At 37.0% G+C, this 27,102-nt stretch overlaps 1 protein-coding gene across 1 annotated transcript in view; it reads right to left on the minus strand.

Annotated features, from left to right (window-relative positions):
- The window catches only part of LOC122747036 (ABI family member 3 binding protein), a 313,537-nt gene that overhangs the window by 242,120 nt on the left and 44,315 nt on the right, over positions 1–27,102 (minus strand).

The raw sequence follows: 27,102 nt of genomic DNA on the forward strand, positions 1-27,102 counted from the left end.
TGAGACTTACTACCTGTGTGACCCTGGGCAAGTCACTTAATCCTCATTGCCCCACAAAAAAATAAAGAAAGAAAGGAAGGAAGGAAGAAAAAGAAAGAAAGAAAAAAAGAAAGAAAAAAGAATTGGCAAGCAAGATGATTTCAGAAAGGCCTGGAACAACTTTTATGAACTCATACACAGTGAAGTGAGCAGAACCAAGAGAACATTGTGCACAGAGACAGTGATATTGTTTGATGAAGAACTGTGAATGACTTAACTATTTTCAACAATACAATGATCCAAGACAATCCCAAAGGACAATTGATGAAAATATACTATCTACCTCCAAAGAAAGAACTGATGTTGATGGAACAGACTGAAGCATGATATTTTTCACTTTCTTTCATTTTTTTCTTGTATTCAAGTTTTCTTGTACAAAATGACTAATATGGTAATGTTTTACATAATTGTACATGTATAACTCACATCTGATTGCTTATTGCCTCAGGGAGGGGAGAGGGGAGGGTGGGAAGGAGGGATAAAAATTCGAACTCAAAACTATAAATAAAGATGTTTATTACTTCAAAAAAAGAAAGCACAGTAAGATGAAAGAATATGACTTTTTTCTTCTCAAAAATGTATAACCAGTCTTGTTTGCGAAAAAGGAAACAGTATAGTGACAAGCATATAGAAAAGCAGAAAAATCCAAAAAGCATCTATGTTTGAATTGGTGATTATAGTATTTGATTTCAGCAAATTTAGATACCCAACTACATTTTGTTAAACCAATAGTAATTACCTGTGTGACCCTAGGGAAGTCATCTAAATATGGGCAACTTTGCTAGGATACAATAAATAATATACAACACAACACAATACAATGTAATGAAATCTAATAAACATTTATTAGGTACCTACTATTTGCCAGGGAGGGCAGCTACATGGCAAAGTGAATTGAGTGCTGGCTCTGGAGTCAGAAAGACCCATCTTTGTGAGTTTCAAATCTGGCCTCAGACACTTATGAGCTATAGAACCCTGGGTAAGTCACTGTTTGCCTCCATTTCTTCATCTGTAAAACGGGCTGGAGAAGGAAATGGCAACACACTCCAATATGTCTGTCAAGAAAACCCCAAATGGGATCACAAAGAGTCACATGACTGAAACAAGATGTTCCAGGCCCTGTGCTAAGTGCTGAGGACCCTATAGATTTAGAGTATTTATCTTCTAAGTCATAGACTGCTCCATGCTGAGGAAATCATAGAACCTTCCTAGATTTATTGTTTGTATTTTTTTCATTACCATGGAATATTCTGCTTGAAAACAAAACAGAACAAAATCCAAATCTCTAATCTTATTGGTATGGGTAACTCTTTGTGAGGAAATATTTCACCAATGAAGAGTTATCCCTTCTCTGAAATTTATAGTCCTCAAAAGATGCCTGGTGTTTCCCGCTCAGAGTTAGACAGCTACTATGGGTAAAAGGCAGAATTTGAACTCAGCTCTTAGTAAATACAAGACCAGCTGGCTAGCCACAGGACAACTTTGACTCGTGATTCTGTTATTTAGCACAGAGTATTGAAATAAGATAACTAGTGCTCAACAAAACCACAGAAGGATTTCCCCAGGGAAAAAAGGTTAAAGACTATTCCCATTCCCTGAAACTCAAAATTATCCTTTCTCAGTTCATGGAAGATCTAACTTGGAACATGTCCCTTTGGTGAGGGAATAGGGATTTTTTTTCCCTTCCCAACGTCCCTTGCCATTAAAATGAAAATGAAACTCCTTTTACCATTTTTCCTGAAAAAATAGCTCATCCTGCTACTCAACAGAATGCTTAAGATGAAAAAATAAACTGATAATAGAGTTAATTAATATTGTGATGGATATTACTCATCATAGAAAGCATACAAATCATTTTGGGTAGATTACATTGTGGATACAAAAAAGCTTGCTGTTCATTTGTTTCAGTTGTGTCTGACTCCCTGTGACCCTATTTGTTGTTGTTGTTGTTGTTTTTGGCAAAGATACTGGAGTCGTTTGACATTTCCTTCTGCAACTTATTTTGCAGGTGAGGAAACTGAGGCAAACAGGGTTAGGTGACTTGCCCAGGGTCACACAGCTAGTAATTGTCTAAGAACTCAAGTCTTCCAGGACCAGTGCTCTATACATCTTTCCACCTAGCTTCCTGTTAAAGGGCCATGACCGCTGACATGCTCCTGTGCCTCTTTACAAAGAATGTGAAAGAATTAGACAATCTACCCACAGCTCCATGTCCTGTAGTTTTCTAAGGATTTGTCTGATTCAACAGTCTGTGAGTCTCTCAAAACAGGGAGAGTCCTGGAGTCACTAAATAAAAGAGGACCTGATTTTGACAACAAGAGTTTCTACCAAGATCCCTGGTATCTGCCTCACAAGGCCTATTTCTATTCCACCTGTGGGGATGAGACCAGTAGGTGTAAATATTTATTTCCACTGGGTTCAGTAGACAAGCTGTAGGGTCAACAAAGTAAGTAGTGCTATGAAATTGAACCATTCAGTTCACACTCAGTCTCTATGGTTAGCATTTATATAGTCCTATGACATTTATAAAGTACTTTATGAATAGTAACTAATTTTATCCTCACAGTAAGTTTGCAAAGCACTTTACAAAAATATTAACTCATTTTGTCCTCACCTAGCAGATAATTATCCCCATTTTTACAGATGGAAAAACTGAGAAAGAAAGTGAATAAGTGACCTATCCCAGGATCATACAACTAATTTGTGTCAAAGACTGGATTTGAACTCAGGTCTGGAAGACCCCAGAACCCGTGTTCTTCCCACTGGGCCACCTAGCTTCCTTTTGTTGGTTTTTTTTGTTGTTGTTGTTGTTCTGTTCACACTCAGTCTTTAGGTTTTCTGGCCTTTATTTCACTCCTGGCTCCACTACTGACTCTGTGTCCATTCTCTACCATGCCACAGAAGCTTCTCCCTCTGTAAGTCCATTTTGCCTCTAGCCTTCTCTCTAAGTTCACTGCCTCTTGTCATCTCCTTCATCTGATTGGTCAGTTTCTCTCAGAACCTCCATTTTAAGGAAAGTTCCCAGCCATCCATGTTTTCATTCCCCTCCTGGCTCCCCAGGCTTTCTCCATCACCCCTCACCCCATCTAGTCCATCCTCCTACAATTTTCTTTTACACATTGTTTCCCCCCATTAAAATGTAAGCTCTCTGAGAACAGGGAATATGTTTCTTCCTGCTTGAATTTGCTCTGCCAGTGCTTAGCACAGTGCCAGGCACAAAGTAAGCACAAATAAGTAAATTATTTGTTGACTTGTCTTACCTTGACTTAAAGGAAACTTTTATAATATCCATAACATCTGTTTCTAAACAAGAAATAATTTTAATTTGACTTATTTTGCTTCCTCCATCAGACAGCACCTGCTAGATTCTTTAGTTATTATCACCTTCCTGGAGATCTGGGATTTAGCCTCTAGCTTGCCATAGTGTTCTCTGTAACCATAGCAACCTGACTGGTGATGTAGGAGGCAAAGGGCAATGAGAAGACCCTGCATCCTGGGGATTAGCAACTCTTTGTCTCTGGAAAATAATGGGTAAACATAAGGACTGGGACTTGAGAGCCTGTGTTGACATGCATAGCTCTGGCTCAGCACCAAAACCTGCTTCTCTCCACTCAGGGAGACTCCTGAGTTTGACAGGAAAAACTAAACCCATAAATTCACTGGATACTACTAAGAACATTGATGATGTAATTGTCCTATCTACTTAAATAAGGGAGCAGGAGACTCAAAGCATGTCCCTCTTTCCTAAAAGACAAATTTTTCATGTATAAACATTTGGCCACAAAACTTGCCATTCTTAGATAAATGGCTTTTTTTTTTTAACATGAGCTTAGATACACTTGGGGAGATAGTGGAGGATAGAAGGGACTGGAGGTCACAGAGTTGGGCACAACTGAACAACATAACAACGTAGTAGGATCTGTCACCAATTGACAGCTCAGACACTATGTTCACAAAATTAAAGAATTCCCACTGCTTAGAATTTGGGGCCTAGATAAGATTTTCTAACTTTTTGGCACCCTAGAAAATGGAGGAGGTGGAATTATACAAGAATAATCGTTGGTTGGGTACAACCATTGGTATGAAGAATCATATACTTTTTTTCTTCTTTTTTTTTTTTTGGTGAGGCAATTGAGTGACTTGCCTAGGGTCACACAGCTGAAGCATATAGCTTTTAACACAATTCCAGGTGATATCCCAGCAGGACTCAAACCAAAAATGAAAGAGTAAATGTTTAAAGGCAGACTACCTCTCCTTAATACCCTATCCCTTCTGTCTCCCCACCAACTTTTCAACTCACAACCATCCTTACTCAAAACCACACTACCAAATGGAGTCGGGACAGCTAGGTGGCACAGTGGGTAGAGCAGCAGCCCTGGAGTCAGGAGTACCTGAGTTCAAATCCGGCCTCAGACACTTGACACTTACTAGCTGTGTGACCCTGGGCAAGTCACTTAACCCCAATTGCCTCACCAAAAAAAACCCCCAAAACCCTACAAATTGAGTCAGAGAAGGAAAGCATTTGACAGAACATGAAGGACATATATTATTGACCATGACCATGAATTTGTAAATATCCACAGCAAGTGCACTCCCCCTCCCAATTATTATATTACTATTCTAAATAGCCTCCAAAAATGACCATAGCCAGCATTCATCCTTAAATGACTAAGTGATTTAAAAAGAAAGCAAATTTAAAGGACTCTGAAATAGAAATATGGAAACCGTCAGTTAATGAGAGACCCAAGGGAGGATCTAGGAAAGAATGATTGACCCATTTAGGTCAATATCCCATGGCAGAGAGCAGAACTGAAATAAATTGAGAAAGACTTTCCTATAATTAATGAGAACCCAGAGAAGTCCCTGGAGGACATCACTTTAGTGATACAATCTTATCGGTCTAGCTAGAGAACTACAATCCAGCTACTCAGACTTTTATGCAGAAAAGACTAATTACCAAAAAAAAAACCAAAACCATTTCCTGACCTACCATTGAGTCAAATTTTGACGTTCTTTGATTACAAAATGAAAGAACCATGTAATAGCCTCATTCAAGAGGTTGAGTAAACTTTTTTCTTTTTTAAAGAAAAAAAATGGATCAAGATTCCTGCATGTAGACAAGACAACCCACCCGCAAACCAAACCAAACCAAAAACAAAACCCTATAGGCTACATATAACACCTCTTGGACATCTTCAGACAATATTCAGAAATGGAAAATCCAAAGAAAACTCAAAGGTAACATATGTAGGTCTAAGACAGAAATTTCTAATCACCTCTTAAAAATCTGTGTGAATTGATAAGGTGAAATTGTAGATAAATTAGTTGATGTCATTACCCATTGTGTCCAGTGCCAAACTAAAAGCCCAAGAGAGAAATATGGCCATACTTTTGTCTTTTCAAATAAAATAACTCAAAAGTCTAATAGAAAGAGGCTATGGAAAATCAGGCAGAAATGGATAAGAAACAAAGGCCCAAAAGGAGGAAAACCGGAATTCCTTCCCTAATTCCAGTCCTTGAGGACCACACCCAGGAGATATCTGCAACTACTGGACTAGTGAAACTATTGGAAATGTGCTAACTACAGAGTCAAATGACCTGGCTTCAAATCCTGGCCCTAATACTTAACTATTTGTGTAACCATGAGCAAATAACTTAATCTCCCTAGGCCTCAGTTTCCTCAATCTCTACAATGAGTGGGCAGTACTTTCTTGAACTAGATCTCTAATCCTAAAACTGAAGGTCCAAATTGCCCCCTTTCCCTACAGATGAGCAAGGCAGGCCCACCAAGCATTAAGGTACCAGGGGGTCAGTGGTAATTGGCCTAACTCCACCCCAACCTCTATTATCCATTATCGGTAAAAGGGAAGTTTTCCTGATTGTTGATAGGAAAACCAGCCACTTTTTGTAAGGAAAAATGCACTCCATTCCACAAAAAGACAATTCATCTTCTGTTCCTTTAATAGTAGAAAGCATTCAGGCAATGGGAATCTCTTACTCTTTTTTGCCTCACCTTATTTTTCAGCAATTATCTTTCTGAAGAACCACTTAGCATTTTTGTCTAAGTCAAATTTTTCTGTCAGTTTTGCAGAATCTGACCTCCATAAACTTGGTTATACCACCCACTGAACCCCAGATGAAGTCTTTCTTGATATCACTACAAAACTTATAGGGAAGTGGTATCTTACATTTTCTGTTGCTTCCATCAACAATGGTCTTTACAATTCTCTTTTATATGCCATTCAATTCTATTTTTCTGTTGCTATTACTAAGTGTGAAGGCATGCTCTCTAAATTTCTAAAACTGCCAAAAGGAGCCACTTGATTCACCACTACACTAAGACAGCATCTGGAACCCTATGCATTGCAGATGCTCATCAAATTACTCTTTTTGTGCATTCACCAAAGCCAACTCTTAAAAAGTTAGCTATAAGATTCAGCTCCAGAAACCTGAAAAGATTAATAATGAAAGATGGTGGATAAAAGATGGTAACACAGCTGGACTCCCTCAACATTCCACTCAAAACACTTTAAAATAACACCTCAAATCAAATTTTGTAGCAGTAGATCCAACAAAAAGTCAGGGTGAGACAATTTTTCCAGCCTAAGAAAACGTAAGTGGTTGGAAGGAGAGGTCTTGCAGCACCTGGGTGGAAGGCTGGTATGGAACACAGAACACAAAACCTTGGAGGTGGCTATAATAGCTGTGGCAGTTTGGGGAGCTTTCAGCCAAGAGATGGTAAGGAAGTCAGACAACCTGTCAGAAAAAATATCACAGGGGACCCTTTGCTGACATTGGGTATAGCTGGCACTGATTAGAAACTCTATTGTCCATACAGTTCTGGGTTGCAGTTCCAGGGCAGAGAGGAACACTGGGGTCAGTCACAAGGGGCCCTGATCACAGTTCCAAGATGGAGAGGAACACTAGCACTTGTGGTTGCAGGGGAACCAGGACTCTTCTTGGGTAAAGAGCAGAGCACAGACCAGGAGAGCAGTGACCACACCTCTCCTTGAATAACACCACCTTGGAAGTTCCAAAAACTTGCAGTCCCCCAGAACTAGCTGTGAAAACAGATGCATAAAAAGCCTGAAGTTTTGGACATTGTCTCCCCACCTCAAAGTGAGCAGAACTGAACTTTAACATAAAGTTCATAATCAAGCAATAAACGAGGAAAATAAGCAAACAACTGAAAAGAACCTGACCATAAAAATCTACTACAGTGGCAAGGGAAGAACAAGATACATACTCAGAAGAAGAAAATAACATGAAAATAGCTGCAAGCAAAGCCTCAGTTAAAAGAATGTTAATTGGACAAAAGCCCAACAATAATTCCTGGAAGAGTTAAAGAAAGAGATAAAAGTGGTAGAGGAAAATTTGAGAAAAGATTGATGCAAGAAAATTATGAAAAGAGAATTAGCAGCTTAGTAAAAGATACACACAAAAAATAAAGAAAATAATACCTTAAACACTATTGGCATAATGGCAAAAGAGGAACAAGAATTCACTGAATTATTAAATTCCTTTAAAAAACCCCAGAATGGTCCAAATTGAAAAAGAGTCACAAAATCTCAATGAAGAAAATAATTCCCTTAAAAATTTGAATAGGGTAACTGGAAGCTAATGACTCCATGAGACATCAAACAACAACAACAACAAAAAGTCAAAGACACACTTGAAACAGAAAAACACACAGAGAGTTAAAAGACTATAGCAGAATCTAATAATATGTTTCAGCTGAAGTGAAAAGGGGAGGGGGGGGGGAACAATCATAATCTCAGACAAAGCAAATACAAAAATAGACCTAATTAAAAGAGATAATCAGGGAAAGTACATTTTCCTAAAAGGTATCATAAATAATGAAGTAATAGGAACCTTTTTTTCTCTAATAAAGGCTTCATTTCTCAAATATCTACTGAGTATAGAACTGTCAAATTTATAAAAATAAGAACTATTTCCCAATTGATGAATGGTAAAATATATATACAGGCAGTTTTCAGAAGAAAAGACCAAAGCTACCTATAGTTATATTTTTAAAATGGTCTAAGTAACTGTTGATTAGAGAAATGCAAATTAAAACAATTCTGAGGTACCACCTCACACCAATCATAAATAACAAATGCTGGAGGGGATGAGGGGTAAATAGGTACATGAATGAACTGATGATGGAGTAGTGAACTAGTCAAACTATTCCGGAGAACAAGTTGGAACTATGCCCAAAGGACTATAAAACTATGGATACCCTTTGACCCAGCAATACCACTACTAGATCTCTGCCCCAAAGAGATCAAAGAAAAAAGAAAAATATCTACAATTACAAAAATATGTATAGCAGCTGTTTTTGAAATGGCAAAGAATTGGAAATTGAGGGAATGTTCATCAATTGGGGAATGGTTGAACAAGTTGTGGCATGTGATTGCAATGAAGTACTATTGTGCTATGAGAAATTACCAGGGAGGTGGAAAGACTTATATGAACTGAGGTAAAGTGAAGTGAGAAGGGGGAGATCATTGTGCTTAGTAACAGCAAAGTTGTAATGATGATCAACTATGAAAGATTTGGCTATTCTGATCAATACAAAGATCCAAGACAATTCCAAAGAACTCATGATGAAAAAATGCTATTTCCTTCCAGAGAGAGAAAAGAGGAACTCAGTGAAAATTGAAGTATAATTTTCTTTCTTTTTATTTCTTTCTTCCTTCCTTCCTTCTCCCCCCCTCTCTTTCTTCCTTCTCTCTTTCCTTTTGCAATATAGCTAATAAGGAAATATGCTTTGCATGATTTCAAATGTAGAATTGATATCCTGTTTGCTTTATCAATGGGTGGAGGAGGGGTGGGAGGGAAAAAATTGAAAACTCAAAAAATTAAAGGAAAAGAATGTTTAAAATAAAAAAAAATATATTTTAAAGTGAAAAAATAAAATAAGAAACACATTTTAAAATGTTAAAAAAAAAAGATTAATGGTGTCTTTTTGTCATCTTGAATCCAGATACAGCATGACTCCATGCACATAGCCACCTGGCTGACCCAATAATGTCTTTTTTTTTCTAAGTGTCTTTATACTGGCCACTGTATTCTATGGTCTTGGCATATTGACAAGTAGAGGATGCAGGAAACTGAAAGTTAGTAAGTTCCCAAATATGCATTTGTTGCATGCTTTCCCCATGTGTCAAGCTTACAATATGGACAAAACAGTGAATATAAAGCCAGGAGGTCCATTCACTAGCCTACAAATAGGTTTCATTCAAATTCCTGAGAAAAAGAAACATATGAGATGATGCAGATAGACCCCTAATATGGTACTACTGGGGTTGATATGTGTTTAGGTGTGGCAAAGCAAAGTTTGTGGAAGCCATTTTACATAAAAGGCCATTTTAGACAAATGCATGTCCCCTTTACTTCCTTCTTAGGAATGTGAAATGAATTAGCCAACCAATCTGTTCACTATTACATGTTCTCTCTTGGTATAAGTATTTAGTCAATTCGGTGATCAAAGAGCCTCTCCACATAGAAAGGGATCCCAATATTGAATAAAATGTAGTGTTCAACAAATTCCTCCTGTCATAGAGGTTGAATTCTACAACATGACACCCTTGCCATTAATTTCTTTTGTATTCCTCTCTGTGAGTAATTCAGTGTTGTGGCACAAAGTGTGTGTTCAATGAGTGATGATTAATCAGAAGTACAGTCTTCTCCACACTACTAGGCACTTTGCAGTTCTAAGTCCTTTGAACTGTGAAATATGAACTTATTTTTAAGAAACCCTCCTGGGAAATCGGACCTTCAACTGGATGTGAAGGGATTTCAGCACAGGCAAGGTGAAGTGTCACTACTGTGAAAACAGTGTTCTAGCAAATAACATTCTGATCAAATTTGAAACACTCTTGATAACAATTGAGGATTTTGCCATTTTGGCAAAGAAGTCATCAGATAATTGCAAAACTTTAACCACAATTTGTAAAGCACTTTGCAAAGCCACACAAACAAATGCATGGGAGAAAATATGGAAATAGACAGTTGCAACTTCTATCACTATTTAGAAGTTTGTAACTATCTGATTTATACTATTTTTCTTTTTAGTGTAAGTATAAAATCTTGATGTTACAACAGTTTCTTGGTTTGATAAATCATAGCATCAGAAGCCTTCCACAGGATTTGCAAAAATAAAAAGAACAATACAATTAGGGCTGGCCTTACAGATAGTCCAAGTATGTAATATGATTTGAGGGTAGGCAGGGCAGGACTCTGGGATACTAAATATCTATCCTACTCACCTAACATTTGACTATTACTGGGAAAGCACGAGGTTTATGGAGTCTGCCAACTTTACTTTCAGTTCACCCCCTCAGTATGCTGCTTGACTCATTTTCATATTTAATTATATCATCTTGAGCTCTAGGGATTCTAGGGATATGTTCATATATTTTCTCATTCATTAATAACATTTCAACATATCTCTTAGTCAACTAAACTTAGAGTTCCCATTTTAGTTCATTAAGCTGGAAATAGCACTGAACTAGAATTAGAACAACTGGATTCTGTGACCAGCTAGCTGTGAGATTTTGAGTAAGTTATTTCATTTTTCTGAGTTTCATTTCCCTTGTTTGTAAAAACAAAACAAAACAAAAGTTTGGACTTAATGATCTTTAATGGCTCTTCCAACTCTAATACAATTCTATGCTTTATGATTCTAGCTTTTGACCAAGTATTCCCATTATTTTGAACATATGAAAAGAAAGCTATTGACACAAAATGTGTTATTTGTAATATTGAGGAACTAGAAACACCAGTTTCTAGGGTTTTTAACCTAGGGTTTATGAACTTTTAAAATGTTTTGATAACTATATTTCAATATAATTGGTTTCCACTATAATCCTATTTATTTTATAATTTTTTTCAAAGATGAGGTTCATAGACTTCACCAAACTAACAAAGGGATCCATGACATTAAAAAAAAATCCCTTGATTAGGAAATGGCTAAATAAATTTAATGAATAAGTAAAGGAATATATTAAATAGATGATAAATATATAGATGATGGATAGATGATAGAAAAAAGGATAGATATATGTGTGTATGTGCATTTATGTGTATGTATTTATGTCTTTATCTATCTACATCTATCATCTACCTACCTACCTATCTATGAATCTATTGATCTATCTATCATTTATCTATGTGCATCTAGATTAATCATTTCATTTATGGGAGAAGCTCACTCATGAGGAAAAAAGCCCTGTCAAGACAGATCAATAACTTAGAGTCTCATTCAAGTGCCTGAGCCATTGAGGTTAAATGACTTTCCCAGGGTCACACAATCAATGTGTGTCAGAGCTATGATTTAAACCTAAGCTGTTTTGACTAAGAAGCCAGCTAACCATTCTATCACTCTGCCTCTCATGCAGCTATTTTGATAGAAAATTATGTTCCATAAACACAAAAAATATGAAAATCACAAGGAGACATATAAAGAATTTTGTAGGATTATGCAAACCAAGACCAGCAAAAAAACAACAATATACTTTCTGTTTTGTTTCTTTGTTTTTTTAAATAGAGGCAACAGAGTTGTTTACTAATAGATACAGAAGGGCGTGTAGAGCAAATGTGTTTTGTCTAAACATGTGTTATGATTTTTCTATTTAATCAAAATCTAAGCAGTTTAAATATGAAGGTTTTATTGTAGTTAATTTCCACGTTTAGTAACCAAATGTTCTGTATTTGGTTAGATTGTATCTGGTTTATTAGTATTTTCTCTTTATTTTATTTATTGACTTAATAAGAATAATGATGGTAGCCCATCCATCATGGGAGCTTTCCATAAAAATCTACAAGTGAATTTTGCTTCTCCTTGTTTTCTTTTTTTTTTTTTTTTTGGTGAGGCAATTGGGGTTAAGTGACTTGCCCAGGGTCACACAGCCAGTAAGTGTCAAGTGTCTGAGGTCGGATTTGAGCTCAGTTACTCCTGAATCCAGGGCCGGTGCTCTATCCACTGCACCACCTAGCTGCCCCTTCTCCTTGTTTTCTAACCTGAACCTTTAAATAAATAAAAAGAGCTGAACAAACACTTTCATAGTCACAGGGAAATAATCCATGTATTAACACTATTATATGATCATGTTCAGAAATGTAAATTTCTCGTGCATAAATATTTGATCTCAGACACGTAATTATTGCCATCTACCAAATGAACAAGGGTAGCTGTTGTTCCCGCCTTCCCTGCATCTGTTTTCAAGGATACAGAAAGTTATGAAATGAGAAGTAGTCATTAAAATGATGGAAGTTGGCTGTGTTCTTTGTAAACATGGAATGGCAATCAAATTCTTCCATGTAATTGTGGGTGAGTTTGCTTTATAAAACAAAAGAAACAAAAAACTGCCTGGGCTACATAAGTCCTACACAATAAACTTCACTGATACAGTATCCATATTTTTAAAAACTCAAAGAACTAAAATGTTATTGTTAGTTTTTTGCACTCCTTTACAATAATTGATTATTGTAAATCCTCATTATTTCTATCAATCTTCTCCTTGGATCTTACGTAGCCTTTTGTTTGGCACCTTTAAGGTACTTAGGATATAATATATTATATAGTTATGTAAGAGACAGCATTGTGTGATAGGGAGCCTGACACAGATAGCACTTGAATCTAGGCCTTCCTGATTCAAATTATTTCCTCTGGCACATATTGGTTATCTGACTCTGGGAAATTTATTTAACCTTTAAGTACCCCTCCCCCAGTTCTCTAAGACTATAATTCTAGAGAAGTTGCTGACCTGTGATGATAGAAGCCAGTTTCCTTACCTGGGAGCTCTCTGTATCAAGTCCCAACTAAAATCCCACCTTGTACAAGAAGCCTTTCCCAACCCTTCTTAATTCTAGTACCTTCCTTCTCTTAACTATTTCCTATTTATCCTGTATATAGCTCATTTTTATATATTGTTTGCTTGTTATATCCCTTAAAATGTTGTGAGATTCTTGAGGCAGGAATTGGTTTTGGTTTTGTTTGTTTGTTTGTTTGTTTTGCCTCTTTTTATATCTTCAGTGCTTAGCCCAGTGCACATAGTAGGTTCTTAACAAATTATTATTTTGGGGGGGGGCAGTGGGGGTTAAGTGACTTACCCAGGGTCACACAGCTAGTGTCATGTGTCTGAGGTCATATTTGAACTCAGGTCCTCCTGACTCCAGGGCTGGTGCTCTATCCACTGCGCCACCTAGCTGTCTCCCTCTTAATAAATTCTTATTGACTGAGTGACTAAAATTATGGGTCTAAGTGCTATCCTCTATAGCTATGTATATCTGCTGCCAACTAGACTGTAAAATCCTAAAAGAAAGGAATTATGTCTCATTTAAACTTTCTATTCCCCTCCACTCCACCCCCCAGCTACAGCTGTGCTCTTTCAGAGGAGGTACTTAATAAACATTTGTTCTTATTCTCATTGATCTTACTACCCTAAGCATATTGGATGGCTTTCTGAATCATTAAAGATCAAATCATGTTCAGAATAATCTGACTCCATTAAAATTCTTTGAAAACTTGTATTCAGAGTGAAAATGTGTGGTGAATGAATGAATGGTAATTTTGAATTCATCATCATATTCATTCAGTTCATCAGAATGTGCTTTTTCTCAGCCATTCTCAAGAAACAATTTAAGGTAATTAACATGAATTTAAAAGGACGTTTGATCTTAAACTTTGATGGCTAATGCTGAGCTATTTGGTGAAAATAAATAGCTATCTACGTCGACTTAAAATGAGTGATATCTTGATGGTGTTTGGTGTTGAGAACTGGTTACAGCATCTATTCACTATGTAGCTTAAAACATATCTTGGTATTGGCAGAGTTTGAAATCAGTTCTGCTCATTCTGATTTCCTCAGTCACATGAATTTCCCCTGGACTTTGCCTACCTACTGTTCCATTACTTATTATTTTTGCTTTTGAGTACAAGGCACCCTAATCAGTTCTATTGCATAAGAGTAACAATACTGTGTATATTTTTAAGTTTACATTATTTAATCTGATCCTCACAATAACACTGGTGGTAAAAATGGTAAATTGAATTATCATATCCATTTTTACTGCTTGGCCATAGGTTTTATTTATTTTTAATTATATATACATGAATATATATGCATATATATGAACAGACACACACATTATTGTTGCCATTTGTCTTTGTATTCATCTTTTTTCTGTATCTCTCTAGACTGATCTCATCCCTGTGGGACAGAGAATGATTAAGATAAAACTTCCTATACAAAAACTATGTCTGCCAGTGTATATGATATCCTATCCTACTAATCCTCCTGTTTACTCCTCACCCCTCCCCTGCCCCCAGGTAGTCAACTTTTCTGCCTAGAGGAAAGATCTATGTTTCTTTTGCTCTTTTGTTGTTACTTCATTGGTTTTTCCAATGTTCAACTTTCTTGTAGATATCCTTTCACTTACATTGTTATAGTTGTTATGTATATTTTTCTCTTGGATATGCTTAATTCATTCTGTATCAGTTCATACAAATTTTTCCACAATTCTCTAGATCTCTCATATTCATTTCTTATTATGCAATAATATTTTATTATGTTCATATACCATAGTTTTTTCAACTATTTCCAAATCAGTGGGCACCCAATTTGTTTCTAGTTCTTTGCTACCACAGAGTGCTACTGTGAATACTTTGGAATATGTTGGATGTTTGTTTCTATATCTTATTTCTTTGGAATATAGGCTTAGTAGTGGTATTGCTGGGACAAAGGGCATGGGCAATTTTTATAATCTCCATTTTAGAGATGAGGAAACCAAGGCTTTGGGCAGGAGCTTAAGTGACTCATCCAGAATCACATAGTTAGTAACAGAGTTAATATTCAAATTCAGTTCTGCTAAATCCAATTACAGTTGTCTTTCCTCTATACCAAGCCATTGCTCTACTTTTTTTGCTCCTGTTTTGTACTCTTCATCAACTGATCAATGAGTATTGATGAAGTACCTACTATGTGCTAGGCATTGAGGATTTAAGGACAAAAGAGTAAACAATTGCTATTTATAATGAGCTTTCAGTCAAAATTTCTGTGTCCTGTTCGTTGTTTTTTTATGGATCAGGGTCAACTAATCCAATATAAGCTGAAGAATAAAACCTACACAAATGAGTCTGTGATCTCATAACTTCAGAATTCCTTCATGCTCTTCTTCAGAGTTTCTTGTTGGTTATATGTTCCAACCTGTTCAAACCCACCAGGTGCCTCTCCATAGACTTTAGTGTAATACTCAAGCAAACTCACACTAGAGGTAAGTGGTGGTTCAATAGAGTATTGGTCCTGGAGTCAGGAAAACCTGAGTTCAAATTCAATCTCAGACACTTACTATTGTCTTACATTGGGCAAGTCACTTAACCTGTTTGCCTCTGTTTCCTTATCTGTAAAATATTCAGATAGCACCTACTTCAGAAGGTTGTGCAAATCAAATCATATAACACATATAAAAGCACTCAGCATAGTGCGTGGCACATACCAAATGCTATATAAATGCTTATTTCTTTCCCACCTGATTTACTTATAAATGGCTCACCATAAATATTTTGTATTGACTGGAGAATAAGCATATAGATTGGTAGCTATTAATGTCCTCTTGGTCACTTTTTTCAGTATTAATAAGGTTAAGATTTTCCCCCACACCTTTAATATCTCTCCCTCCTTCAGATACTTTATAAATTGGTCCCTTAATTCCCTCACTATTGTGCCTCTAATATGGTCTTTTTATATAATGGTCTAATTTTGTGGTTTTCTCCATCTTTGTTCTATTTAGTGCCATTTCTAACTCTTCTATAAACACATCTGGAACCATGATATTGAAGTTTAAGTGTGGTATTTCCAATACCTTTGATAGATAAAACAGTTTGATAAAGTGATTCTTTTTGGTCAATCTTTTCCTTTTTTCTTCTATTTCTAAGTTTTTCTTCCATATTTATCTTTGGATACCTCTCTGATGACCACTAGTTGCACATATTGCAATTCATCAAACAAAGAATAAAATACAATGAATATTTGTTAATGTTCTACTATGTACAGTATACTGAACTGGAGTAAATATAAAGTTTAAATGATACTCATTCAAATCTAATTTAAACCAATAGCAGTTACTAAGGATATACCAGGCACTGTCCTATGTACTAGGGATACAAAAAAACAAAATGAAAAAAATATTCTCTGTCCCCAAGGAATTTGCACAACATTACAAGAGAAATGCTTTAGAGAGAAGCAAAATAAAGTGCTCTGTGAAGTCAAAATGGGGAAGTCTTTACCAACCAAGGCAGAACTGGGAAGGCTTCATGGAGGAGACATTTAAATTGGACTTTAAAGGCTTTATTGGAATTTAACAGATAAAGAGGGAAGGGAAGGACACTTCAGGCATAGGAAAAGGTATGGAAATGGGATATCCAATATGTAGAGTAGCTACAGTTTTTGTGCTTGCTTCAGTATCCATAGCGGAGCAGTGATAACTGCTTTAAAATACCTGATGATCTGACTTTATGAGAGCTGATGAATCTTCTTGATGGAGAAAGCCCAAACCTATCTGTGACTTCTCTTTTAAACTAAGCTTTCTAATCATAAATTACTCAAATTTGAGGAGAATCTAATTGAATGAAAGTCGGCTGGCCAATCAGCATTAATGAAGGCACTGTGCTAAGAGCTAAGTCTTCAAAAAAAAAAAAACCCAAAAGATAGTCTCTGCGCTCAAAGAGCTCACTGTCTAATGGAGGAGATGACAAACAACTATGTACAAATGAGCTATGTAAAGGACATATTAGAGATAATAAATAAAGGGAAGGCACCACTGAGCATTAGGGACGATAAGAATAGATAGGTAGCTATTAATGTTCTCTTGGACACCTTTTTCAGTATTAATAAAGTTTAAGTTTCCCCCCCACACCTTTAGTATCTTCCCCTCCTTCAGGTACCTTATAAATTAGTTCAATTCCCTCATAACTGTATTGCCTCCAGTATGGGTTTTCTCTTCATATAATGGTCTGATCTTGTGATTTCCTCCACTTTTGTTCATTTAGGACATTTCTAACTCTTCTATAAGCACACTTGGGACTGCTGAGGTAAGGTTTAAGTGTGATAGTTCCATTATCTGTAGAAAATGGCATTTTAGCTAGAATTTGAAGCATTTGACCAATACTCTGAATGAAGAATTTGACTAATTCAACTGTAGTTAGGTGTTAAGAAGCAAGACCAAGTTCAAGTCATTTGACCATTTTTGAGTTGTCCAAATACTTTCAGGGGCTTTTTAAGTGACAATCCTTCTTCTTCATGGTTCCAAAGTGTCCTGAAAACTACTATACACACTTATTGTTAGATTGGAAACAAATAAAAGTTGGAGAGGGGTTAGATTTTTTTAGAAATAATGAGTGGCTGATGATAAAAATGAAATTATCAAAAATATGTTCATTTCCCTCAACATTTACAAAGCATCCACTACATGCAAGGCACTATACATGACAACAGAATATGTTAATGTGTACAACTTTGTATTTCACGCCAAGTACATATAACTAGTTCAAGTGAAATACAGTGAGTAAGACCTGAGAAACAGGATAGGAAATAAACAGTGCCATTTTAGATGGAAAACAGAAAGGGGATTTTAGGTTAGCATTCAGCTTTTAAAAATGGAATTTGACAAGGTCAGTAATCACCCTCTCTTAAAAACATCATGATGTGTGACCAAAATTTGTTATGGACCATAACTCTGTTCCTTAGCCAAAGGATAAAAGGGAAAAGTAATCCAATTGGGTTTAATCTGATGTTTTGGCTCAAAGATTGACTAAGAATAATGCTGCTTCTACTTACTGTAATGTGGCCATGCCATAGTCTATTTTCTCATTCCACTGTCTGATTTTTTCCTGGTCATACATTTTGAAGGTCATTCCCATTTTTACCTGTGGACTGATTTATCAGACACACAATTTTTTCCTAATTAGGGACTTGGCCAAATCCATGCAACTTTAATATTCTGTTGTTGTTGTTCAGTCATTTCTGGTACCTTGGGATCCCATTTGGGATTTTCTTGGCAAAAGATACTGCAGTGGTTTGTCATTTTCTTCTCCAGCTCATTTTACAGATGAGAAAACTGAGGCAAACAGGGTTAAGTGACTTGCCCAGGATCACATAGGTTGTAAGTGTCTGAGGCCAGATTTGAACTCAGGAAAATGAGTCTTACTGACTTTGGGTTCCATCACTCTATCCACTTTACCATCTAGTTGCCCAGTTTAGGACTTGTCATGTATACATGGTGTCATGCTTCAGTCCATCCAATCCACTACATAATTACCGACTATCTGCTAAGCACTAGGGATACAAAACCAATATAATAAGTCACTGCCCTCAAGGAACTTACAATCTTAAGGGACACAGGAACAACGTGTAAATAGGTAAGGATAGATAGGAGACTTTGAGGTCAGAGCAAGCTACAAAGGCTTCTGGTAGGAGATGACACAGAGGTGAACCTGGAAAGAAACTGGAGATTCTAACTGTCAGATATGATAAGTAAATGCATTCCAGACATGGGGGAAAGCTGGAACAAAGACCTGGGGAGGAAATATACAACTATTGTATTAGTTTGACCATGGTTTGTCCTACTGCAGACAATTTGTTTGCTATGCAGACACTGAGATATCTATGTTGTCCGTGTTTCTTTTCTACTTCAATGGGTGCCACTCTTTCAAGTGACCATATCATGTTGTCCTTTGTTGCTTTTTGCATTGTTTGAATTCTTTTGAGTTTTGTTTATATCTCTGTGTAGATGCATATGGTGCTATCATAATCTATTCAGCTTTAAACTTTCAAAATCCCTGTTTAGAAGTAATAAGACTTTCTTCTTCTCCATTCATAAACTAATGTAATGTATTAAGAAACACATTTAAACTTCTTCCAAATATGAGGATTCTTATATCTCCCCAATAGAATGTAAACTTCTTGAAGGCAGGGACTATGTTTAATAACAACAACACAAAAATTTTCTTTTTGTATCCTCAGTGCCTAGAATACTGCCTTCCACCATTTGCTAACCATTTGACCTTAGGCGAGGCACTTAATCTCACCAAGTCTCAATATCCTCATCTGTGAAATGTGGGAGCTAGACTAGATGGCCTCTGACATCCCTTCTAGCCCTCAATTTATGATCCTATAATCAGTGCCTAACCATGACTCCTAGAATGGGTCACCATAGCTTCTTACACAATAGCTAACTGCCTAAGTATTTTTTGTTAGATTGGATTGGATTGGATCGGATTGCCTCCATTTCTAGAAATCTTTGCTGCTGATTTTATAGGAAATTAGTTTTTAAAAATTCTCACTGTACTCATGAAATAGTCCTTCAGGGGGATAGTTTCCATTGATTCTAAAGTCTTCAGATGTTTCAATACCAGAACAGTATGAAAATTGTAAGATCTAGATATAAAGATCCTGTCGGGTCAGATTGTAAGTCATTCAAAATTGAATCTTAAAATGTCATAAAAACATTTGATCATCCCCTGGGTCACTCCACTTGACTTGCACTCTGTAGGCAAAGATGCTTCACATCTCATGGCTTTCCCACTCTGTTTCCATGGAAACCAGGTCACATCAAATAACTTGAAAGGATGTACTTCGTCGGAATAATATAGTGGCATATTTGGGAAGATGCACATGAATTTTTATTTAAATCACCTTCTTGGCTATCATCTTTCTGCTCTCAAAGTCCATCGTAAGTTCTGATGCTTGACATAAAGCCAACAAAGAATTTTAGTGAAATGACCTTAGAATCAGGCAGTCAGGTAACACTGCAGATAAGATGCTAAAGCTGGAGTTGTGAAGATCTGAGTTCAAATCCTGCCTCAAACCTTTCCTATCTGTGTGACCCTAGACCCTATCTAGGCAATAAATATAATAAAAACATCTACATCATCAGGTTCTCATGAGGATAAAGTGAGAAGGTATATGTATAAAGCACTATGAAAATGTTAAAGTGCTATATAAATGCTAGATTTTAATATAGAGGATGCAGCATTCCACTCAATTGTCTTTTAGCTTAGAAAAAGGTTGAGGTTTACATCTCTTTTAATGTGCCATGCAAGGATGTGTAAACTAGGTATTTAAGTAATAGGAACTTTGCAAATGAATAATTAGAAGTAGAAAGTACAGTTCTGAAATCTGTGTGTGTGTGTGTGTGCATGTGTATGTGTATACATATATGAACAGCTAGAGCACCAGGCCTGGAGTCGGGAAGATCTGAGTTACTAATTGTGTGATCCTGGGCAAGTCACTTAACTTCTACTTGTCTTAGTTTCTCATCTGTAAAATGGGGACAGGCTGGAAAAGTAAATGGCAAACCACTCCAGTATCTTTGCTAAGAAAACTCCATGGACAAAATCCATGGGTCGCATCGTCAGACATGACTGAATGACTAATAACAAATGTATACCATAGCTTAGCATGGACTCTGAGAGCAGAAAGATGATAGCCAAGAATGTGATTTAAATAAATATTCATGTGTATCTTCATATAGATGTGTTTATAGATAGATAGGTGATAAATAGATAGATAGACATGTACATATACTTATTGTAATTGAATGTATTAATTTGATCATTGACAATGCTATGCTAAAGTTTAGTAAAAATCCAGCAATTCAAACAGTTAAAGAAGAGAATCCAGCTTTCCAGACCAGAGTCCAGAATCCAGTTTTCCAGATCAGAGTCCAGAGTCCAGAGCCCAGCTTTCCAGACCAGAATCCAGCTTCCTCCTGATGACATCTTACTACTTCAAGAAGAGAAGAGAACTCAGGGACTTTATATGAACAGTTTTTGTTTTGTTAGTTTTGTTATCTCCTTCTGTTATTATATACCATCTGTAACATGTAATCTCTGCAGAGGTCCTCCCTTTGCAGGACCAATGTCAAAGCGTCACATTCATGAGGGACTGCCCCTCTGGACAAAATCTTTCTCTCTCCCTTTTCTATGTTGATATTAACATATTACTAGTTAGCATAGGATATTATTTTTGGCTGTTTCATTGAGCAAACTCATTCATTTTTCAAATGAAACAAAGGGGAGAATGTGGTAAAAATTATTTGTGGTAAAGATATATATCAGAAGTTTTAGCTGAATCATTTGAGAGATTGCTCATGCTACTGAAGCGGCTTTTGAAGGACCTCCTTTTTGGGGGAAGAGAATGTGAGGAACTTCCAGTACACGGACTTAAAAGTGAGGGCGGGAACGGAAGTTGGCATTCTCTGGCTGCTAAACTTAGCTGTGGTGGCGCGCGCAAGTGAGAGAAGTTGAGAAACACGTGCTCGGTGTTCGGCTTTGGGTGTGCTGGTTCTCGGCCTGGCGGGCAGTTTGGGATTCGGTGAGTTTTATAAAGGAAAATAGACTAAGTTTAGATCTAAAGTCATTCATCTGTATTTCTAATTCCCTATTTCCCTAATTGGTATCACCTTTTGTTGTCTAATTAATTCCCAAGCAATAAAAACGAATCCCTCACAGATTAAAACTCAGAGGCTTCTTTTTCCTAGTGGTCTGGGAGATATACATACATACATATATACACACACACACACACACACACACACACACACATATATATATATATATATATATATATATATATATATATATAAGGGAAAAGTTAAAAGGGGGAGTTTAATGCTCCATATATTAAATTTTGAATCTCACAATATATATATACATATACATACACACACACACACACATATTTATTTCTCTGCCCAAATAAATGATTCACAGCAGTAATATCATATACAAAGTTGGATGGTACCTTGGAGGTCATGTAAATTAAACCTTTGATTTTATGGGTGAAGAAGTAGAGTCCCATAGAGATTTGATGACTTTCCCAAGGACACACAGTAAGTCATAGAGCCAGGATCTGAACATGGGTTCTCTGACTCCAAACACTACTGTACCTTTATGTATAGAACTTCATTCAATATCCATAAATAGGATTTCTTTCATTCTAACATGGACAAAATCCTCACCACACACACTAGACTTCCTCACTCCACTGACTTTTGTGGGATTTTTTGTTTTTGGTAGAGCAATGAGGGTTAAGTGACTTTCCAAAGGTCACACACCTAGTGAGTGTCAAGTGCCTGAGGCTAGATTTGAACTCAGGTCCTCCTGAATCCAGGGCCAGTGCTTTATCCACTGTACCACCTAGCTGCCCCCTCCACTGACTTTTAATTATTGCTCCAATCACCAGTCCAATCATTACTCTTGTGTCCTTCAACACCCCCCACCCTGCCTTGTATCTCTCTATCTTGGCTTCTGCCATAGGGAAATCTGAAGAGGTACCCTCACTACCAAATCATGCTGTCCATTGACTCAGCTCTCCTACTGTTCTTCTGTCAATGACTCCCTGGTTCACTTAACCACAATTGTTCAAGCCATTCTCCCTCTTTTCTTGAGTTCCCGTCTTATGTTTCTATCCACTCTCAACAGCTATCTGACATGAGCTCCCTTAACCAAACTTTTCTTCACTTTAAAAACCAAATCTGGGGGGCAGCTAGATGGTGCAGTGGTTAAAGCACTGGCCCTGGATTCAGAAGTACCTGAGTTCAAATCCGGCCTCAGACACTTGACACTTACTAGCTGTGTGACCGTGGGCAAGTCACTTAACCCCTATTACCTAAAAACAAAAACAAAACAAAACAAAACCAAACCAAATTTCTGCTGGCTCTATTTCCAAAGATGACTATGGGAAAGGAAAAGAACCTATATGTTCTAAAATATTTACAGCAGCTTTCTTTGTGGTGGCAAAGAACTGGAAAATGCAGGGATGCCTGTCAATTGGGGAATGACCGAACAAGTCATAGTATATAATTGTCATATACATATAGCACAGATACTACTGTGCTATAAGAAATGATGAACTCAATGATTTTAGAAAAACATGGATAGACTTGCCTGAAGTAATGAAGAGCTAAATGAGTAGAACCAAGAGAACATCATATACAGTAACAACACTATTGTTTTAAGAACAACTTTGAGCAAATAAGTCTACTTTGACTACTATACTACTATAAATACCCAAATTAACTACACAAGGCATATGTAGGAAGATGCTGTCTGCATCCAGAGAAAGAAGTGATGAATAGGAGTACGTATAGGATGATTTTACATGTCTTTCCATCTGTCTGTCTGTCTATCTATCTATCTATCCAAATATATATATTTACCTAATAAATAACAGCTTTGTAGTTTCATGCGTAATCATCTTTTTTTTTTTTTTTTTGGTGAGGCAATTGGTGTTAGGTGGCTTGCCCAGGGTCACACAGCTAGTAAGTGTTAAGTGTCTGAGGCCAGATTTGAACTCAGGTCCTCCTGAATCCAGGGCCAGTGCTCTATCCACTGTGCCACCTAGCTGCCCCTGCAATCATATTTTTAAAAATTATACTATGTTATGGAAATGTTTCTTTTATTCCATGAATTAAAAATGAAACAAAAATTTATTTAAAAATCAAATCTCTGGGATGTAGAACCTTACCTCCATTCAATTCCATTGTACTCCTCCTCATCTTTACCCACTGAAATATGCTTTTCAGTCTCTGATCGTGTGTGCCCACAAAATGGGCAAGGTTGGTGAGAGAATTAAATGTGTCCTCCTCAGTAGGCAGGATACCCTATTCAAGTCCCAGGGGCTTCTTCTCCCTTACCCCCCATTTCCTTCCTTTTCCTGTTAACAGTTAACCAGTAGAGGATGCTCCTCAGATAAGAACAGACTACATTATTCCAGCCCAGGGGCTTATCTCCCCCTCCCCAAAATTCTCTTTCTTTTCCTGCTGAGTTACCAGTAGTTTTCTAGTTAGATAACAAAAGAATTTTGAAATCCCTATCCAGAGGTTGTCCCACAGGTAGGGGTATAAATATTTAGAATTGTCCCAGAGAATGTGCATCCAGAGTAACCCTGATAGATGAAATAGGGGAGGGAATCCTTGAGTTAGGGATGGACCTATATATAAACATGCTGAAATAACCATGCTTTGCACACCTTCTTTGGAAGTGTGTACCCTTTCTTGCAAGATCATAATAAAATGGCCTTCCTTCTTTGCACCCGACCAGGAGTCATGCCTCAGTTTACCTGTTTGTAACAGTTGGGAAGGAACACTGTAAGAAAATTGGAAGAGGGGAAGGATGAATCCCAAGGATTTGTTCCCTACCCCTTACTACTTGTATGATCTCAGGCAAGTCACTTAACCTATGTGATCTTCAGTTTCTTCACCAGTAAAATGAAATAGATGACCTCTAATGTCTTCAAAATCTAAATCCATGATCTTATTATCACATACTAGCTCAAATCTAGTTGAGGAGACAAGAAAATTATAATATATACATATATGTAACATAACATACATCTATATTAATATAATATATCCATATCTGTTAATATATACATGCAAATATAATATATAAAAATAATTCACCATATATAAGATCAAAAAATGATATTAATATCGAATTCTTTAGGAATTTGGGGGAAGGAGAAATCACTGATGGCTTGTGGGGAGACAGTGAAAACTTTAAGGAAAAGGTTGTTTCTGAGTATCAAATCCTGACCCTGCAGAACAGGTAGGACTCAGATCAGTGGAAGGGGTATGTTGAAAAGGCATTTTTACAAACCTGGCAAATAAACTAAGTAAGGCAGAAATGCACACAGTCTGTGGGGGGTGGGGGTGGGAGGGAATGAGGGGGCATAATGGTAATTAAATTTGTCAAGCTTGAGTGGAGGATCCAATTAGGAGAATAAGTGGGAGATAAGTTTGTAAAGGCAAGCCAGGTAGGGGTTGGATTAGGAATTTGGTATTAGAGCTGACTAGAAAAGTATTTTAGGGCTCAGTCCTATGTGATCAGTCACTGTGTTTCTGGTTTTCATCATCTCCTTTTTCTCCCAAACATGGCACTTAGGAATGCATATCCATATTTTACCTTTAAAAATAGTTTGGTGGCCATCTGCAGTCTTTACTGTTATTTTCTAAAGTGGCCTAATAAAACCAACTACTGAAAGCAAGAGTTCAAACAGGAAGTATTCCTCTCAGGCAGCAAGGCAAAAGTTCTGCTATCTTTGCCAAAAAAGAGGGGAGCAGGAGGGACCAAGAATCATGAAATCTTGGAATTTCCCTTTGGATATAGTTTTGCTGGCCAACTGTTAGTCATGGAGTCACTTTTAATCAATTTATGTTGGAGAATTATTTTCACATGAAATCTCTCTCCCAAATCCTTTCATTTATACTTATTTTTAGGATACAGCTCTTCTCTGACAAGTTCCTCATCCCAGGACACTTCTTCTTCCCTCACATCCTCACAATGATCTATTGCTTTCTGAAGGTCTAGACATGAGACATAAAATAAAATGAGGGAAGCCACTGTACATGAGAAACTGTAGATATTTTCTTGTACATATTCCAAACTTTTACAAAACTATGTGGATGACTGATCTTGGTCTCAGAGAATAGATGATGAAACACACTTATTTCCTATCTATAGAGTGGTAGAGAACTAAAGGTATCAAATACAGGTATCCTGCCAGATCTGGTTAATCATATTTCTTTAAATATTTTTCTTTGTTACTAGTGAAAATTCAATGACCAGGATGGGGGTGCGGATACTGATGGTGAGCATACCGAGAAGTTACTGAGGTATTAAAAAATCAATAACAATTAAATTTAAAAGTGATGAATGAGAGAAACGTCCTTTACTTTTGAGATTTTGTTCTTGCTGTTGAGTGTTTAAGTCATGTCCAACTCTTTGGGACCTCATTGGGGGTTTTCTTGGCAAAGATACTGGAGTGGTTTCCTATGTCCTTCTGCAGCTCATTTTACAGATGAGGAAAAACAGGGTTAAGTGACTTGCCCAGGGTCACACAGTTAGTAAATATTTGGGGCTGAATTTGAACTCATGATGATGAATCTTCCTGAATCCAGGCCTGACCCTCTATCCACTGTGTTGCCTATCAGCCTCACTTTAGTAGTACATTAGCTAAAAATGAAAATGAGGTCTTAAAATCTTCATAGACTCTTCACACTATAAAAGATTAGGAGATGTCTTCATATGATGAATAGTATGAAGTAAGAGGGCTCATGCTCTTATTACCACTAATATATACTACTAGAATCATCCCCTTATTGCTCTCACTAACTCCAGTTTCTCAGCTCTCTAAACACAAAGGATACTTCACTCAGCTGCCAACATAATTGAAGTCAAAGGTCTGAATATGCTAATCCCTTGCTGAACCCCTTCCTCTTGACCTACAGGATAAAATAGAAACTTCTGATTTTCAAGGCCAGCAACAGTCTACTGCAACCCATCTCTCTAGCTTAATTTCACTTGATTTACTCCCCCTTTCCATGCTTTGTTTTCCTGATCCTATCCTACAATCTTCCACTTCCATACCAGCTGTTCTTCCATGCCTGGAATATATTCCCTTCACATCTCTGACTATTAAGATCCTTCCCTTCCTGAAAGGACCAGCTCACATGCTCCTCTTCCCTGAAGCATTTCATTTAGCTGACAATCTCTCTCTCTGCCTCTCTCTCTGTCTCTCTGCCTCTCTCTCTGTCTCTGTCTCTGTCTCTCTCTGTCTCTGTCTCTCTCTGTCTCTCTCTCTCTCTCTCTGTCTCTCTCTCTGTCTCTCTCTCTCTCTCTCTCTCTCTCTCTTTCTCTCTCCTCAGTACTGAGTACCATGTCTGTCTCTTCCCCTTGATCACATTCCAGCCTGTATCATACTGATTTGCATTCAATTCACTTGATGAGAACAGGGACTATCCTATTGTACATCACATTGCTTTGCACCAGGAAAGGGTGATGGGTAAGGGTAAACATTTAACTCATGATAAATCAGTGTATGGAAATGCTCCTGTTGAAAATCCTTCCATTGAATAAATATTTATTAAATATTGAACTAAATGAAGCATTTATAAAGCACTTACTTCATGCAAAAACACCAAACTCCAATAGAAATGGGGCCTGTCAATCCATCCATGGAAATACCTGTAGGCCACATATTGACCCCTGAGCCTTGC

Source organism: Dromiciops gliroides, chromosome 3 (genome assembly GCF_019393635.1).
Source record: "Dromiciops gliroides isolate mDroGli1 chromosome 3, mDroGli1.pri, whole genome shotgun sequence".
NCBI classification, from domain to species: domain Eukaryota; kingdom Metazoa; phylum Chordata; class Mammalia; order Microbiotheria; family Microbiotheriidae; genus Dromiciops; species Dromiciops gliroides.